We start from the raw sequence: 17,967 nt of genomic DNA, 5'->3' as shown, positions 1-17,967 counted from the left end.
CTATATAAAAATTACGAAGGAGGATCTTCATATCATTCTTTATGGTAGCATTATGATGAAACTCAATTATATGATACCATGTGCTACTGCAACAAAAGACCTTCCAACGACGTCAGAAATAGGAGTGTTACTTGATACTCCTCAGTAACGGCACCAGAAATACTTCTGATGCCAGTTGTGCTTCCCTAGCAACGGCGTCGGGAATAGTCGTGTCGACGACACCAAGAATCCTTCTGTTACGGCTACGCCTTAAGGGACTTCCTAGGCAAATATGCAAAGGATTTCCCCCGTGGCCTTGGAGCCTTGTGTTGGTGTTCCCTCGAAACGGAAAGGGTGATGTAGCACAGCGGTGGTAAGTATTTCCCTCAGTTTGAGAACCAAGGTATCAATCCAGTGGAGGAGTATCTCAAGATCCTGCACAAACACAAAAGCTTGCTCCCAAGCTATGAAGGGGTTGTCAATCCCTTATAGATTGTTTGTCAACTGAGAACTAAAAGCAACAAAGTAACAAAGCAAAATAAAAGCAGAGGTGTAAATGATGGATGTGAATAGACTTGGGGGCCGTAGTGTTTACTAGTGTCTTCTCTCATGAAAGCAAGTAGACGGTGGGTGCACAAATTACTGGCGAGCAATTGATAGAACCGCGCAAAGTCGTGACGATATCTAAGTCAATGATTATATCTATAGGCATCACGTCCAAAACAAGTAGACCGATACTTTCTGCATCTACTACTATTACTCCACACGTCGACCGCTATCGAGCATGCATCTAGTGTATTAAGTCCAAAAGAACAGAGTAACGCCTTAAGCAAGATGGCATGATGTAGAGGGATAATCTCAAACCAATGATGAAAACCCCATCTTTTTACCCTTGATGGCAACTACTTAATGTGTGCCTTGCTGCCCCTACTGTCATTGGGAAAGGTCACCACATGGCAGAACCCAAAACCAAGCACTTCTCCCATTGCAAGAATCATAGATCTAGTTGGCCAAACAAAACCCAAGACTCGGAGAGACTTACAAGGATATCAAATCATGCATATAAGAAATCAGCAAAGACTCAAATATATATCATAGATAATCTGATCACAAATCCACAATTCATCGGATCTCGACAAACACACCGCCAAAGAAGATTACATCGGATAGATCGCCATGACGATCATGGAGAACTTTGTATTGAAGATCCAAGAGAGAGAAGAAGCCATCTAGCTACTAACTACGGACCCGTAGGTCTGAAGTGAACTACTCACGAGTCATTGGAGGGGTGATGATGATGATGAAGAAGCCCTCCAACTCCAAAGTCCCCTCCGACAGGGCGCCGGGAAGGGTCTCCAGATGAGATCTCGCGGAAACGGAAGATTGCAGCGGCGGAAAAGTATTTTCGAGGCTCCCCTGATTTTTTCCTGAATATTTGGGAATATATAGGCCAAGGATCTAGGTCAGGGGCGGCCAGGGAGGCCACAAGCCCTGACACCGCCGCCTCCCCCCTAGTGGCGGAGTGGGAGCTTGTGGGCTCCCTGGAGCCCACCTGGCTTGGCCCAAAGGCCCCCTGATCTTCTTCCGTTTGGAAAAAAATCATTTCGGAATTTTTATTCTGTTTGGACTCCGTTCCAAAATCAGATCTGAAAAGAGACAAAAACACAGAAAAAACAGGAACTGACACTTGGCACTGAATTAATAAGTTAGTCCAAAAAAAGATATATAAAAGGTACATAAAACATCCAAAGAAGACAAGATAATAGCGTGAAACCTTCAAAAATTATAGATACGTTTGAGACGTATCAAGCATCCCCAAGCTTAACTCCTGCTCGTCCTCGAGTAGGGAAGTGATAAAGAATTAATTTTTGATGCTTTCATGCTACCTAGCATAGATGTCCTTTGTAATTCCTCTTATGTGACGTGAATGTTCAGATCCATTAGATTCAAAACAATAGTTTTCTATTGACGTGGAAACAATAATAATTCAAGCAAACTAGCAAGGTAATCATGAACTTTCAAAATAACAAGGCCAAAAGAAAGTTATCCCTACAAAAGCATATAGTCTGGCTATGCTCTATCATCATTGCACAACGAATTTAAATCATGCACAACCCCGGTATTGGCCAAGTAATTGTTTCACACCTTTACTTTCTCAAACCTTTTCAACTCTCACGCAATACATGAGCGTGAGCCATGGTTATAGCACTATAGATGGTGTGGAATGTGGTGGAGGTTGCAAGACAAAAAGGAGAAGATAGTCACATTAACTACGCATATCAATGAGCCGTGGAGATGCTTATCAATAGATATCAATGTGAATGAGTAGGGATTGCCATACAAATGATGCACTAGAGCTACGAGTATGTGAAAGCTCTTAAATAAAACTAGTGGGTGTGCGTCCAACTTGCTTGCTCACGAAAACCTAAGGCAATTTTGAGGAAGCCTATCAATGGAATATACAAACCAAGTTATATAATGAAAATTTCGCACTAGCTATATGGTGGTGACAAAACAAGAGACTCTCAATCATGAAGATCATGGTGCTTAATATGCACAAGTGTGGAAAAAGTGGTAGCATTGTCCCTTCTCTCTTTTTCTCTCATTTGTTTTTTATTTTTTTGGTGGGCTCTTTGGCCTCACTTTTTTTTGGTGGGCTTCTTTGGCCTCTTTTATTTCCTCACATGGGACAATGCTCCATTAATGATGATCATCACACTTTTAACTCAAAACTTAGAGCAACTATGACTCTATATGGAATGCCTTCGGTAGTGTACCGTGACAAAGATCTACGATGGCATAGACATCAATGGAAACATCATGCTAGATATCTTACGATCATGCAATGGCAATGTAGACGTGGTGGCACATGTCATGGTGGTAGTTGCATGGCAATATATCTAGGAATGACTTTGAAAAAGCCATAGTAGGTAGGTATGGTGGCTGTTTTGAGGGAGGCTAATGGTGGATTTTGTGCATCGGCGAAAGTTGCACGGCACTAAGAAGATAGTGATGGTGGAAGGTGAAAGTGCATCTAAACCATGGACTCAACATTAGTCATGAAGAACTCATATACTTGTTGCAAAAGTTTTATTAGTAACCAAAACAAATCATTCAACGCATACTCCTAGGGGAAGGGTTGGTAGGTATAAACAATCGCGCGATCCCGACCACGACGCAAAGGATGACAATCAATATACTAATCATGCTCAGATTTCATCACATAGCGGTTCACCATACGTGCATGCTACGGGAATCACTAACTTCAACACACGTATTTCTAGATCCACAAGACCTTACTAGCATGACTTGAATATTACCATAACCACAACTCAAAACTAATTGAGATGAATCAAACTTCTCTAACTGTTCAATGCACATGAAGGTGGAAGTTTCCGTATCCCTTTGGATAACTACCCCTTTTGAGACTACTTTCAAAGCATAGATCAACTACCAAGACACGCACCGCTGTGCTCTAAAAGATATAAGTGAAGCACATAGAGCAAAAGTATCTAGCTCAAAAGATATAAGTGAAGCACATGTGAGCTGAATTGTCTACCAAAAGATATAAGTGAAGCTCGACAAAATCACGGTGAGTGCATGTCTCTCTCTCTAGGTGTGCAGCAAGGATGATTATGACACAAAAAAAATAAAACACTCCTACGATACAAGACGCTCCAAGCAAAAAACACATAACATGTGGTGAATAAAAATATAGCCCAAGTAACACCGATGGATTGAACACGAAAGAGGGGATGCCTTCCCGGGGCATCCCCAAGCTTAGGATTTTACGGCATCCTTGAATCTCTTGGGGTGCCTTGGGCATCCCCAAGCTTGAGCTCTTGCCACTCTTTATCATTTTGTCCATAAGAACTTCACCCAAAACTTGAAAACTTCACAACACGAAACTTAAACAGAAACTCGTGATAACATTAGTATGAGAAAGCAAACCACCACTTCCTTAGGTACTGTAGCAAACTTAAATTCCACTTGCTCTGATGTTGGGTTACTGTACTTTCCATCTCCCATGGCTAATACCCCCCGATACTATCCATAGTTTCATCAAAATAAGCAACCAACATAACAAAAACAGAATCTGTTAACAGCAGTCCAGTCTGTAGAAATCTGTATATTTCGTATACCTATGGCCTATGGTACTTCAAAAATTCTGAAAATTTACGGAAGTCTTAAGAATTTGCGTAGCAATCAGCAGCAAAAAGAATCAACTCAAAATCTCTTACAGAAAAAAAAATGAAAATTCTTTTCGTGAGCAGAAAGTTTCTGTCTTTCCAGCATGACCAAACGATCATCCCCAAGACTAATCATAACGGTTTTGCTTGGCACAAACGCAAAAAGAAACACAAAAACACAATCATAACAGAATTATGAAAGTGTGGAAAACACAAAACATAAATAAAAATGATAGATTCGTTGGATTGCCTCCCAACAAGCGCTTTTGTTTAACGCTCTTAGCTAGGCGAAAGTGATGGAATCACGTATAGTCATCTTTGGTGCTCAAACCATAGGTAGCCCTCATCATTGATTCATAAGGCAATCTTATTTTCTTTCTAGGAAAGTGCTCCATGCCCTTCTTTAAAGGAAATTGAAATCTAATATTCCCTTCCTTCATATCGATGATAGCACCAATAGTCCTTAGGAAAGGTCTACCAAGAATAATGGGATATGAAGGATTGCAATCTATGTCAAGTACAATGAAATCCACGGGTACATAGTTCTTATATGCAACAATAAGAACATCATCGATCCTCCCCATGGGTTTCTTGACAGTAGAATCCGCAAGATGCAAATTAAGAGAACACTCTTCAATCTCATGAAAACCAAGAATATCACATAAAGACTTTGGAATCGCGGAAACACTAGCACCCAAATCACACGAAGCATTGCACTCATAGTTTTTGATCTTGATTTTGATAGTAGGTTCCCACTCATCATGAAGTTTTCTGGGTATAGAGACTTCTAGTTCGAGCTTCTCTTCAAGAGATTTCATCATAGCATCTACGATATGCGCGGTAAAGGCTTTGCTTTGGCTATAAGCATGTGGAGAGTTTGCAATGGATTGCATCAAAGAAATGCATTCAAACAAGGAGCAATTATCATAATTGAATTCCTTGAAATCCAAAGTGGGAGTTTCATTACTACCCAAAATTTTGACTTCTTCTACTCCACTCTCCACACCTTTATCATCAAGATAGGTGGACTCCGAATCATTGGGGCGTTTTTCAACCAAAGTGGATTCATATCCAGCCCCTCCATAAGTAGGTTTGACACGCGAAAACAAATATTCAAGAGGAGACACACCAAGCACTTTAAGATCTTCGTGATTTGCATCACTAGAACACACCCTTTTAAACCATTCATGTATAGCGCGAATTTGGGCGGTTCTTTCTTTGCTCTCATTCATGGAGATACGCATAGCTTTCAAAGTTTCATCCAAGTTGACCTTGGGAGGAGCGCATCTAACTTTCAAAGCATCAATATCACAAGACATCCTATCAACGTTCTTAGCCAAATCGTCTATTTTGAGTAGTTTTTCCTCTATGGACGCATTGAAAATCTTTTGAGAGTTGATGAACTCTCTGATATTACTCTCTAAATCAGAGGGTAATTTGTTGTGATTTCCATAAGTGTTGTTGTAGGAATTGCCATAATTGTTAGAGGAGTTACTAGGAAAAGGCCTAGGGACATAGTTTCCTCTAAAAGCATTATTGTTGCCAAAATTGTTCCTACCAACAAAATCCACGTCCAAACTAGCGTTGCTACTCTCAATCAAAGAAGATAGTGGCATTTCATTAGGATCTACGGTAGCGTTTCTACTAGCAACCAAATTCATCAACTCGTCGATCTTAGCACTAAGCGAGTTAATCTCTTCTATAGCGTGCACCTTTTTGCTAGCAGGCGACCTTTCAGTGTGCCACTGAGAGTAGTTGGTCATGATATTGTCTAGGAGTTTTGTAGCATATCCTAACGTGATTTCCATGAACGTTCCACCTGAGGCGGAGTCCAAGATATTGCGAGAAGAGAAATTCAAGCCAGCGTAAAAGATTTGTATAATCATCCACAAACTCAAGCCATGAGCGGGACAATTTCTAATCATAAGCTTCATCCTCTCCCAAGATTGTGCAACGTGTTCATGATCAAGTTGCTTGAAATTCATGATATCGATACGTAAGGAGATGATCTTAGCCGACGGAAAATACTTGGATATGTAAGCATCTTTGCACTTATCCCAAGAATCGATACTATTTTTAGGCAAAGAAGAAAACCAAGTTTTTGCGCGATCTTGCAACGAGAAAGGAAAAAGTTTCAACTTAACCACGTCATTATCCACATCTCTTTTATTTTGCATATCGCAAAGCTCAATGAAGGTATTGATATGGGATGCGGCATCTTCACTAGGAAGGCCAGAGAATTGCTCTTTCATAACAAGATTCAGCAAAGATGCGTTGATTTCATACGATTCCGCACTAGTGGCAGGAGCAATCGGAGTACTAATAAAATCATTATTATTAGTGCTCGAGAAGTCGCAAAGTTTGGTGTTTTCAGCCATGATGACTTCAACAAACAAACAAGCACACAAGCAAGCAAGAAAACCGGCAAAGGCAAAAGAAAACGGCGAAGGCGAAAGGCGAATGAAAACGACAAATGTGAAGTGGGGGAGAGGAAAACAAGAGGCAAATGGCAACAAAAGTAAATGCAAGAGAAGAGTTTGTGAGACCTACTTGGATAGAACTTGATTTCTCCTCCCCGGCAACGGCGCCAGAAATACTTATGCTACTGTAACAAAAGACCTTCCAACGGCGCCAGAAATAGGCACGTCGACGGGAGAATACTTGGCTTGATCTTTCTGCTCCGGCTACGCCTTAAGGGACTTCTTAGGCAAGTGTGCAAATGATTTCCCCCGTGGCCTTGGAGCCTTGCGTTGGTGTTCCCTCGAAGCGGAGAGGGTGATGTAGCGTAGCGGTGGTAAGTATTCCCCTCAGTTTGAGAACCAAGATATCAATCCAGTGGAGGAGTATCTCAAGATCCTGCACAAACACAAAAACTTGCTCCCAACGCTATGAAGGGGTTGTCAATCCCTTATAGATTGTTTGTCAAGTGAGAACTGAAAGCAACAAAGTAACAAAGCAATGTAAAAGCAGAGATGTAAACGATGGATGTGAATAGACCTGGGGGCCGTAGTGTTTACTAGTGGCTTCTCTCATGAAAGCAAGTAGACGGTGGGTCAACAAATTACTGTCGAGCAATTGATAGAACCGCGCAAAGTCGTGACGATATCTATGCAATGATTATTTCTATAGGCATCACGTCCAAAACAAGTAGACCGATACTGTCTGCATCTACTACTATTACTCCACACGTCGACCGCTATCCAGCATGCATCTAGTGTATTAAGTCCATAAGAACAGAGTAACGCCTTAAGCAAGATGACATGATGTAGAGGGATAATCTCAAACCAATGATAAAAACCCCATCTTTTTACCCTTGATGGCAACTACTTGAGGTGTGCCTTGCTGCCCCTACTGTCAGTGGAAAAGGTCACCACATGGCAGAACCCAAAACCAAGCACTTCTCCCATTGCAAGAATCATAGATCTAGTTGGCCAAACAAAACCCAAGACTCGGAGAGACTTACAAGGATATCAAATCATGCATATAAGAAATCAACAAAGACTCAAATATATATCATAGATAATCTGATCACAAATCCACAATTCATTGGATCTTGACAAACACACCGCCAAAGAAGATTACATCAGATAGATCGCCATGAAGATCATGAAGAACTTTGTATTGAAGATCCAAGAGAGAGAAGAAGCCATCTAGCTACTAACTACGGACCCGTAGGTCTGAAGTGAACTACTCACGAGTCATTGGAGGGGCGATGATGATGATGAAGAAGCCCTCCAACTCCAAAGTCCCCTCCGACAAGGTGTCGGGAAGGGTCTCCAGATGAGATCTCGCGGAAACGGAAGCTTGCGACGGTGGAAAAGTATTTTCGAGGCTCCCCTGATTTTTTGCGAAATATTTGGGAATTTATAGGTCAGGGGGCGGCCAGGGAGGCCACAAGCCTGCCCACCGCCGCCTCCCCCTGGTGGCAGAGTGGGGGCTTGTGGGCTCCCTGGAGCCCAGCTGTCTTGGCCCTAAGGCCCCCTGATCTTCTTCCGTTCGAAAAAAAAATCATTTCGGGGTTTTTCTTCCGTTTGGACTCCATTCCAAAATCAGATCTGAAAAGAGTCAAAAACACGGAAAAAAACAGGAACTGGCACTTGGCACTGAATTAATAAGTTAGTCCCAAAAAAGATATAAAAGGTACATAAAACAACCAAAGAAGACAAGATAACAGCGTGAAACCATCAAAAATTATAGATACGTTTGAGACGTATCAGGATCCAAAGTGGGAATGGTGTTGAAAAATTTAAGGGAGAAGGAACCTATAGTTAATGATTCCTCTAGAATTGGCAAACTAGAAGATGTCATAACCAACTTGGGTTCCGGTTTTGCCGTTGTGCAAAATACTCCAAATCTCACTCTCAAAAAGACCGTCAAGTCTGTTTTTGTTCCTAAAGCTAGTGGTGAGTCATCCAATAAAGATGAAGATCTTAAGATGGTAAATGATCACGCTACTTATGGTTTGAGCACCAAAGATGACTATAGGTGATTTCATCACCTTTTGCCTAGCTAAGGGCGTTAAACATTAGCGCTTGTTGGGAGGCAACCCAATGAATCTATCATTTTTCTTTCTGTTTTGTGTTTTCCACACTTTCATAATTATGTTATTATTGTGTTTTTTATGTTTCTTTTTGCGTTTGTGCCAAGAAAAACCGTTATGATTAGTCTTGGGGATGATCGTTTGGTCATGCTGGAAAAGACAGAAACTTTCTGCTCACGAAAAGAATTTTCATTTTTTTTCTGTAAGAGCTTTTGAGTTGATTCTTTTTTCTGCTGATTGCTCCGCAAATTCTTCAAACTGTCGTAAGTTTTCAGAATTTGTGAAGTACGAGAAGTATACGAAGTATACATATTGCTACAGACTGGTCTGCTGTTAACAGATTCTGTTTTTGTTGAGTTGGTTGCTTATTTTGATGAAACTATGGATAGTATTGGGGGTATTAGCCATGGAAGAGTGAAAATACAGTAACCCAACATCAACATAAGTAGAATTTAAGTTTTCTACAGTATCTAAGGAAGTGGTTGTTTGCTTTCTTATACTAATGTTATCACGAGTTTCTGTTTAAGTTTCGTGTTGTGAAGTTTTCAAGTTTTGGGTGAAGTTCTTATGGACAAAGAGATAAAGAGTGGCAAGAGCTCAAGCTTGGGGATGGCCAAGGCACCCAAGATGATTCAAGGATGTCGTAAAAGCCTAAGCTTGGGGATGCCCAGGGAAGGCATCCCCTCTTTCGTCTTCAATCCATCGGTAACGTTACTTGGGGCTATATTTTTATTCACCACATGTTATGTGTTTTGCTTTGAGCGTCTTGTATCGTAGGAGTCTTTTATTTTTGTTGTGTCACAATCATCCTTGCTGCACGCCTAGAGAGAGAGACATGCACTCACCGTGATTTTGTCGAGCTTCACTTATATCCTTTGGTAAACAATTCAGCTCACATGTGCTTCACTTATATCTTTTGAGCTAGTTGATTTCGCTCTATGTGCTTCACTTATATATTTTAGAGCACGGCGGTGCGTGGCTTGGTAGTTGATCTATGCTTTGAATGTAGTCTCAAAAGGGGTAGTTATCCAAAGGGATATGAAGACTTCCACCTTCATGTGCATTGAATAGTTAGAGAAGTTTGATTCATCTCAATTAGTTTTGAGTTGTGGTTGTGGTAATATTGAATTTATGGTAGTAAGGTGTTGTGGATCTAGAAATATTTGTGTTGAAGTTAGTGATTCCCGTAGCATGCGCGTATGGTGAACCGCTATGTGATGAAGTCTGAGCATGATTAGTCTATTGATTGTCATCCTTTGTGTGGCGTTCGGGATCGCGCGATGGTTTATACCTACCAACCCTTCCCCTAAGAGTATGCGTTGAATACTTTGTTTCGATTACTACTAAAACTTTTGCAACAAGTATATGAGTTCTTCATGACTAATGTTGAGTCCATGGTTTAGATGCACTTTTACCTTCCACCATCACTATCTTCTTAGTGTCGTGCAACTTTCGCCGGTGCATGATACGTCCATTTTGCATCATGCTTTCATGTTGATATTTATTGCTTTTGGGGCTGTTATATTACTTGTGGTACCATATTTATGCCTTTTCTCTCTTATTTTGCAAGGTTTCTTTGAAGAGGGAGAATTCAGGCAGGTGGAATTCTGGACTGAAAAAGGAGCAAATCTTAGTCCACTATTCTGCACATCTCCAAATGCCCTGAAAAGTTACATGGATTTTTTTGGGATTATATAAAAAATACTGGGCGAAAGAACTACCGGAGGGGGGCTGCCAGGGCGCCACAAGCCCTGACACCGCCACCCTCCTGGTGGCGGAGTGGGGGCTTGTGGGCTCCCTGACGGCCCACTAGCCCCCTCTTTTGCTATATGAAGCGTCTTGGTCCAGAAAAAATCAGACAAGAGCTTTTTCGTGGTTTCGCCACCGCCACGAGGCGGAACTTGAGCAGATCCAATCTAGAGCTCCGGCAGGACGATCCTGCCGGGGAAACTTCCCTCCCGGAGGGGGAAATCGTCGCCATCGTCATCACCAACACTCCTCTCGTCGGAGGGGAGGCATCTTCATCAACATCTTCATCAGCATCATCTCCTCTCCAATCCCTAGTTCATCTCTTGTAACCAATCTTCTTCTCGCAACTCCGATTGGTACTTGTAAGGTTGCTAGTAGTGTTGATTACTCTTTGTAGTTGATGCTAGTTGGATTACTTGGTGGAAGAGTTTATGTTCAGATCCTTGATGCTATTCATTACACCTCTGATCATGATTATGATTATGTTTTGTGAGTAGTTACTTTTGTTCCTGAGGACATGGGATAAGTCATGCTGATAATAGTCATTTGAATTTGATATTCGTTCGGCATTTTGATATGTTGTATGTTGTTTTTCCTCTAGTGGTGTTATGTGAACGTCGACTACATAACACTTCACCATATTTGGGCCTAGAGGAAGGCATTGGGAAGTAGTAAGTAGATGACGGGTTGCTGGTGAGGGGCTGATTTGGATCTACTAGTTTAATGCTATGGTTAGACTTTGTCTTAATTCTTCTTTTGTAGTTGTGGATGCTTGCGAGAGAGGTTAATCATAAGTGGGATGCTTGTCCAAGTAAGGGCAGTACCCAAGCGCCAGTCCACCCACATATCAAACTATCAAAGTAACAAACGCGAATCATATGAACATGATGAAACTAGCATGACAGAAATTCCCGTGTGTCCTTGGGAGCGTTTTTCCTCCTATAAGACTTTGTCCAGGCTTGTCCCTTGCTACAAAAGGGATTGGGCCACTGGCTGCACCATTGCTATTACTTGTTACTTGTTACTTTTTGCTTGCTACATTTCACCTCGCTACACAATCACTTGTTACCGCTACTTTCAGTGCTTGTAGTTATTACCTTGCTCAATTCCGTTTATCAGAGCCTTCTGCTCTTCGTTGGGTTCGACACTCTTACTTATCGAAAGGACTATGATTGATCCCCTATACTTGTGGGTCATCAGTGCACAAAACCCACCATTAGCCTCCCTCAAAACAGCCACCATACCTACCTACTATGGCTTTTTCAAAGTCATTTCGAGATATATTGCCATGCAACTACCACCATGACATGTGCCACCACTTCTACATTGCCATTGCATGATCGTAAGATAGCTAGCATGATGTTTCCATTAATGTCTATGCCATGCTAGATCATTGCCACGGTACACTACCGAAGGCATTCCATATAGAGTCATTATTGTTCTAAGTTTTGAGTTGAAAGCGTGATGATCATCATTGATGGAGCATTGTCCCATGTGCGGAAATAAAAGAGGCCAACGAATCCCATATACAAAAAGAGGCCAAAGATGCCCACCAAAAAAAAAGAGGCCAAAGAGCCCACCAAAAAAAATGATGAGAGAAAAAGAGAGAAGGGACAATGCTACTATCCTTCCACACTTGTGCTTATTAAGCACCATGATCTTCATGATTGAGAGTCTCTCGTTTAGTCACCACCATATAGCTAGTGGGAAATTTTCATTATATAACTTGGCTTGTATATTCCAATGATAGGCTTCCTCAAATTTGCCTTAGATCTTCGTGAGCAAGCAAGTTGGATGCACACCCACTAGTTTTCTTTAAGAGCTTTCACATACTCTTAGCTCTAGTGCATCATTTGTATGGAAATCCCTACTCATTCACATTGATATCTATTGATGAGCATCTCCACGGCTCATTGATATGCCTAGTTAATGTGATCATCTTTTCCTTGTTTGTCTTGCAACCTCCACCACACCCACACCACTTATAGTGCTAAAACCATGGCTCACGCTCATGTATTGCGTGAGAGTTGAAAAGGTTTGAGAAAGTAAAGGTGTGAAAACAATTACTTGGCCAATACCGGGGTTGTGCGTGATTTAAATTCATTGTGCAATGATGATAGAGCATAGCCAGACTATATGATTTTGTAGGGATAACTTTCTTTTGGCCTTGCTATTTTGAAAGTTCATGATTACCTTGCTAGTTTGCTTGAAGTATTATTGTTTCCACGTCAATAGCAAACTATTGTTTTGAATCTAATGGATCTGAACATTCACGTCACATAAGAGGAGTTACAAAGGACATCTATGCTAGGTAGCATGAAAGCATCAAAAATTCATTCTTTATCACTTCCCTACTCGAGGACGAGCAGGAATTAAGCTTGGGGATGCTTGATACGTCTCAACGTATCTATAATTTTTTACGGTTTCATGCTGTTATCTTGTCATCTTTGGTTGTTTTATGTACCTTTTATATATTTTTTGGGACTAACTTATTAATTCAGTGCCAAGTGCCAGTTCCTGTTTTTTCTGTGTTCTTGACTCTTTTCAGATCTGATTTTGGAACGGAGTCCAAACGGAATAAAATCCCCAAAATAAATTTTTCCAGAACGAAAGAAGATCAAGGGACTTGAGGCCAAGGTAGGAGAGCCACAGGGGGCCCACAAGCCCTGTAGCCGCCACCAGGGGGGCGGCTACCAGGCTTGTGGCCTCCCTGGCGCCCCCCTCCCTGGCGCCCCCCTCACCTAGCTCCCTAAAATACAGAAAAAATGAGGGAATACACGAAAACACTTTTCCGCCGCCGCAAGCTTCCGTTTCCGCGAGATCTCATGTGGAGACCCTTCCTGGTGCCCTGCCGGAGGGGACTTTAGAGTTGGAGGGCTTCTACATCAACATCATCGCCCCTCCAATGACTCGTGAGTAGTTCACTTCAGACCTACGGGTCCATAGTTAGTAGCTAGATGGCTTCTTCTCTCTCTTGTATCTTCAATACAAAGTTCTCCATGATCTTCATGGAGATCTATCTGATGTAATCCTCTTTGGCGGTGTGTTTGTCGAGATCCGATGAATTGTGGATTTGTGATCAGATTATCTATGATATATATTTGAGTCTTTGCTGATTTCTTATATGCATGATTTGATATCCTTGTAAGTCTCTCCGAGTCTTGGGTTTTGTTTGGCCAACTAGATCTATGATTCTTGCAATGGGAGAAGTGCTTGGTTTTGGGTTCATACCGTGTGGTGACCTTTCCCAGTGACAGAAGGGGCAGCAAGGCACGCATCGTGTTGTTGCCATCAAGGGTAACAAGATGGGCTTTTATCGTAGATATGAGATTGTCCATCTACATCATGTCGTTTTGCTTAGGGCGTTACTATGTTCTTTTTGACTTAATACACTAGATGCATGCTAGATAGCGGTCGACGTGTGGAGTAATAGTAGTAGATGCAGAAAGTATCGGTCTACTTGTTTTGGACGTGATGCCTATAGATATAATCATTGCCTTAGATAACGTCACGACTTTGCGCGGTTCTATCAATTGGTCGACAGTAATTCATTCACCCACCGTCTACTTGCTTTCATGAGAGAAGCCACTAGTGAACACTACGGCCCCCGGGTCTATTCACACATATCGTTTCCATTTTCGCTTTTACTTTGCTTTGTTTCTTTTTTGCTTTCAGTTCTCACTTGGCAAACAATCTATAAGGGATTGACAACCCCTTCATAGCGTTGGGTGCAAGCTCTTTGTGTTTGTGCACGTACTTGTGATAATCCTTCACTGGATCGATACCTTGGTTCACAAAAGTGAGGGAAATAGTTACAACCGCTGTGCTACATCACCCTTTCCGCTTCGAGGGAACACCAACGCAAGGCTCCAAGGCCACGGGGGAATCCTTTGCATATTTGTCAAGGAAGTCCCTAAAGGCGTAGCCGTAGCAGAAGGATTCCTGGTGCCATTGCTGAGGAGTATCAAGACAAGAAGAGTCTCCCGTCAGCACGCTTGTTTCTGGCGCCGTTGAAAGGTCTTTTGTTGCAGTAGCATAATCCAACTATCATCAACTACAAAGAGTAATCAACACTACTAGCAACCTTACAAGCACCAATCGGAGTCGCGAGAAGGAGATTGGTTACAAGTGATGAACTAGGGTTTGGAGATGAGATGGTGCTGATGAAGATGTTGATGGTGATGAGTCCCCTCCGACGAGAGGAGTGTTGGTGATGACGATGGCGACGATTTCCCCCTCTGGGAGGGAGTTTCCCCGGCAAGATCATCCTGCCGGAGCTCTAGATTGGTTCTGCTCAAGTTCCGCCTCGTGCCGGCGGCGAATCCACGAAAAAGCTCCTCCTTGATTTTTTTTCCGGACGAAACCCTTCATATAGCAGAAGAGGGGGGCCAGTGGGCCAACAGCCTGCCAACAAGCCCCCTAGACGCGACCAGGGGGTGGCCGCGCCTAGCAGGCTTGTGGCCACCTGTTGGCGCCCCTTGATACGTCTCAAACGTATCTAAATTTTTTGATGGTTGACGCTGTTATCTTGTCTTCTTTGTATGTTTTATGTACCTTTTATATATTTTTTGGGACTAACTTATTAATTCAGTGCCAAGCGTTAGTTCCTATTTTTTCTGTGTTTTTGACTCTTTTCAGATCTGATTTTGGAACGGAGTCCAAACGGAATAAAAATCCTGAAATGATTTTTTCCCGAACGGAAGAAGATCAAGGGGCCTCTTGGCCAAGCCAGGTGTGCTCCAGGGAGCCCACAAGCTCCCACTCCACCACGAGGGGCGAGGCGGCGGTGTCAGGGCTTGTGGCCTCCCTGGCCGCCCCCTGACCTAGATCCTTGGCCTATATATTCCCAAATATTCAGCAAAAAATCAGGGGAGCCTCGAAAATACTTTTCCGCCGCCGCAAGCTTCTGTTTCTGGGAGATATCATCTGGAGACCCTTCCCGGCACCCTGCCGGAGGGGACTTTGGAGTTGGAGGGCTTCTTCATCATCAGCATCGCCCGTCCAATGACTCATGAGCAGTTCACTTCAGACCTACGGGTCCGTAGTTAGTAGCTAGATGGCTTCTTCTCTCTCTTTGATCTTCAATACAAAGTTCTCCATGATCTTCATGGAGATCTATCTGATGTAATCTTCTTTAGCGGTGTGTTTGTCGAGATCCGATGAATTGTGGATTTGTGATCAGATTATCTATGATATATATTTGAGTCTTTGCTGATTTCTTATATGCATGATTTGATATCCTTGTAAGTCTCTCCGAGTCTTGGGTTTTGTTTGGCCAACTAGATCTATGATTCTTGCAATGGGAGAAGTGTTTGGTTTTGGGTTCTACCATGTGGTGACCTTTCCCAGTGACAGTAGGGGCAGCAAGGCACACATTAAGTAGTTGCCATCAAGGGTAAAAAGATGGGGTTTTCATCATTGGTTTGAGATTATCCCTCTACATCATGTCATCTTGCTTAAGGCGTTACTCTGTTCTTTTGGACTTAATAAACTAGATGCATGCTGGATAGCGATCGATGTGTGGAGTAATAGTAGTAGATGCAGAAAGTATCGGTCTACTTGTTTTGGACGTGATGCCTATAGATATAATCATTGCCTTAGATATTGTCACGACTTTGCGCGGTTCTATCAATTGCTCGACAGTAATTTGTTCACCCACCGTCTACTTGCTTTCATGAGAGAAGCCACTAGTAAACACTACGACCCCCGGGTCTATTCACATCCATCGTTTACATCTCCGCTTTTACTTTGCTTTGTTACTTTGTTGCTTTCAGTTCTCACTTGGCAAACAATCTATAAGGGATTGACAACCCCTTCATAGCGTTGGGAGCAAGCTTTTGTGTTTGTGCAGGATCTTGAGATACTCCTCCACTGGATTGATACCTTGGTTCTCAAACTGAGGGAAATACTTACCACCGTTGTGCTACATCACCCTTTCCGCTTTGAGGGAACACCAACGCAAGGCTCCAAGGCCACGGGGGAAATCCTTTGCATATTTGCCTAGGAAGTCCCTTAAGGCGTAGCCGCAGCAGAAGGATTCCTGGTGCCGTCGACACGACTATTCCTGGCGCCGTTGCCAGGGAAGCACAACTGACATCAGAAGTATTTCTGGTGCCGTTGCTGAGGAGTATCAAGTAACACTCCTATTTCTGGCGCCGTTGGAAGGTCTTTTGTTGCAGTAGCACCCCTCTGACGCTTCTTCGGCCCAGTATTTTTTATAAATCCGGAAAAAAATCCTCGTTGATTTTTACGGCGTTTGGAGTTGCGCAGAATAGGTATCTCAAACTTGCTCCACTTTCAGGCCAGAATTCCAGGTGCCGGCATTCTCCTTCTTCATGTAAACCTTGCAAAATAATAGAGAAAAGACATAAGTATTGTATCGTGAAGTGAAATAACAGCCCAAGAAGCGATAAATATCAACATGAAAACATGATGCAAAATAAACGTATCAAGCACCTTTAGTCTCGGTTGGTGGCTCGAACCAGGACTAAAGGTCAGTCTTCTGTCCCGGTTCTGGCCATCAACCGGGACCAAAGAGATGCATATATATACCCTCGCCCTTGTCCAACCTCTCCTTTGTTTTTTGGCCATGTGGGAGGTGTGCCTGCCCTGCTCTGTTCACCGTTCTATGCATGTACATGAGGTGTTCGATGAAATGCCCGAGTCACACTTAAGCTTTATCCTCTCCAAGCTCGACCTCCAATCTCCATTTTCCTCAAGATTTGTATAGTTTGGCGATGCACCAACTACACAAGTGTCCTAAAAGGTTATCTACTTCATCCTTTCATCTCTCACTGCTAGTTTAGCTCATTTCAAATGCTCTAGAAGTAGAGTGGTTTATGGGTTTTAGTGTAGGAGTGTATGTGGGAGTTTTTTTTGATTTAGATGCATAATTTGAGCTCAAATTAACTTCTTAGAGTCTGCACATGTGTAGGGTGTCGTCCCGTCCCCGTCCTCACCGTTGTCCATTGCCTGCGCCGATCTCGTCGCCGGCACCACCATGGCCGGCCTCTTGTTCTTATCTTCTTTTAAAAAGAAAAAAAATCTTACTTGTATGATTTAGATAGATACTTGTATAAATTTCTTACTTTTTTATTATTGTTTGTTATTATATAGTGCGATGATTTTGGTATCCGCCCACGTCGGCCCTCGTCCGGCCTATGATTCGGACGTGGTATATTATCTTTTATACCTATTTGTTTCATTTAGTGTTTATGACAATTATGCCGACCAACGTGACATGAGTGTTTTTATCTATGAGGTATGTGAACCGGAAATTCCAACCGACCCTCTTGTTGAGAGGTTAAATGATAATATAATAGTATGGAATAATCAAATAGTTTAGATACATTTGAGACGTATCAGAGATTATCTCGATCGAAGCACCGTTATGTAGATTAGAAGGGAGAAGGAAGAAAGAAGATTAGGAAGGAACTTAGTATAGGTAGAAGAAGAAGAAGCACGTAGAGATCTTACATCCCTCTAGCCTCCTCTCGTGCAAAGGGCCCA

The sequence above is a fragment of the Hordeum vulgare genome, chromosome 6H (assembly GCF_904849725.1).
Source record: "Hordeum vulgare subsp. vulgare chromosome 6H, MorexV3_pseudomolecules_assembly, whole genome shotgun sequence".
In the NCBI taxonomy this organism is placed as follows: domain Eukaryota; kingdom Viridiplantae; phylum Streptophyta; class Magnoliopsida; order Poales; family Poaceae; genus Hordeum; species Hordeum vulgare.
The sequence above is the reverse complement of the archived record's forward strand: the minus strand, read 5'-3'. Positions refer to the sequence as shown.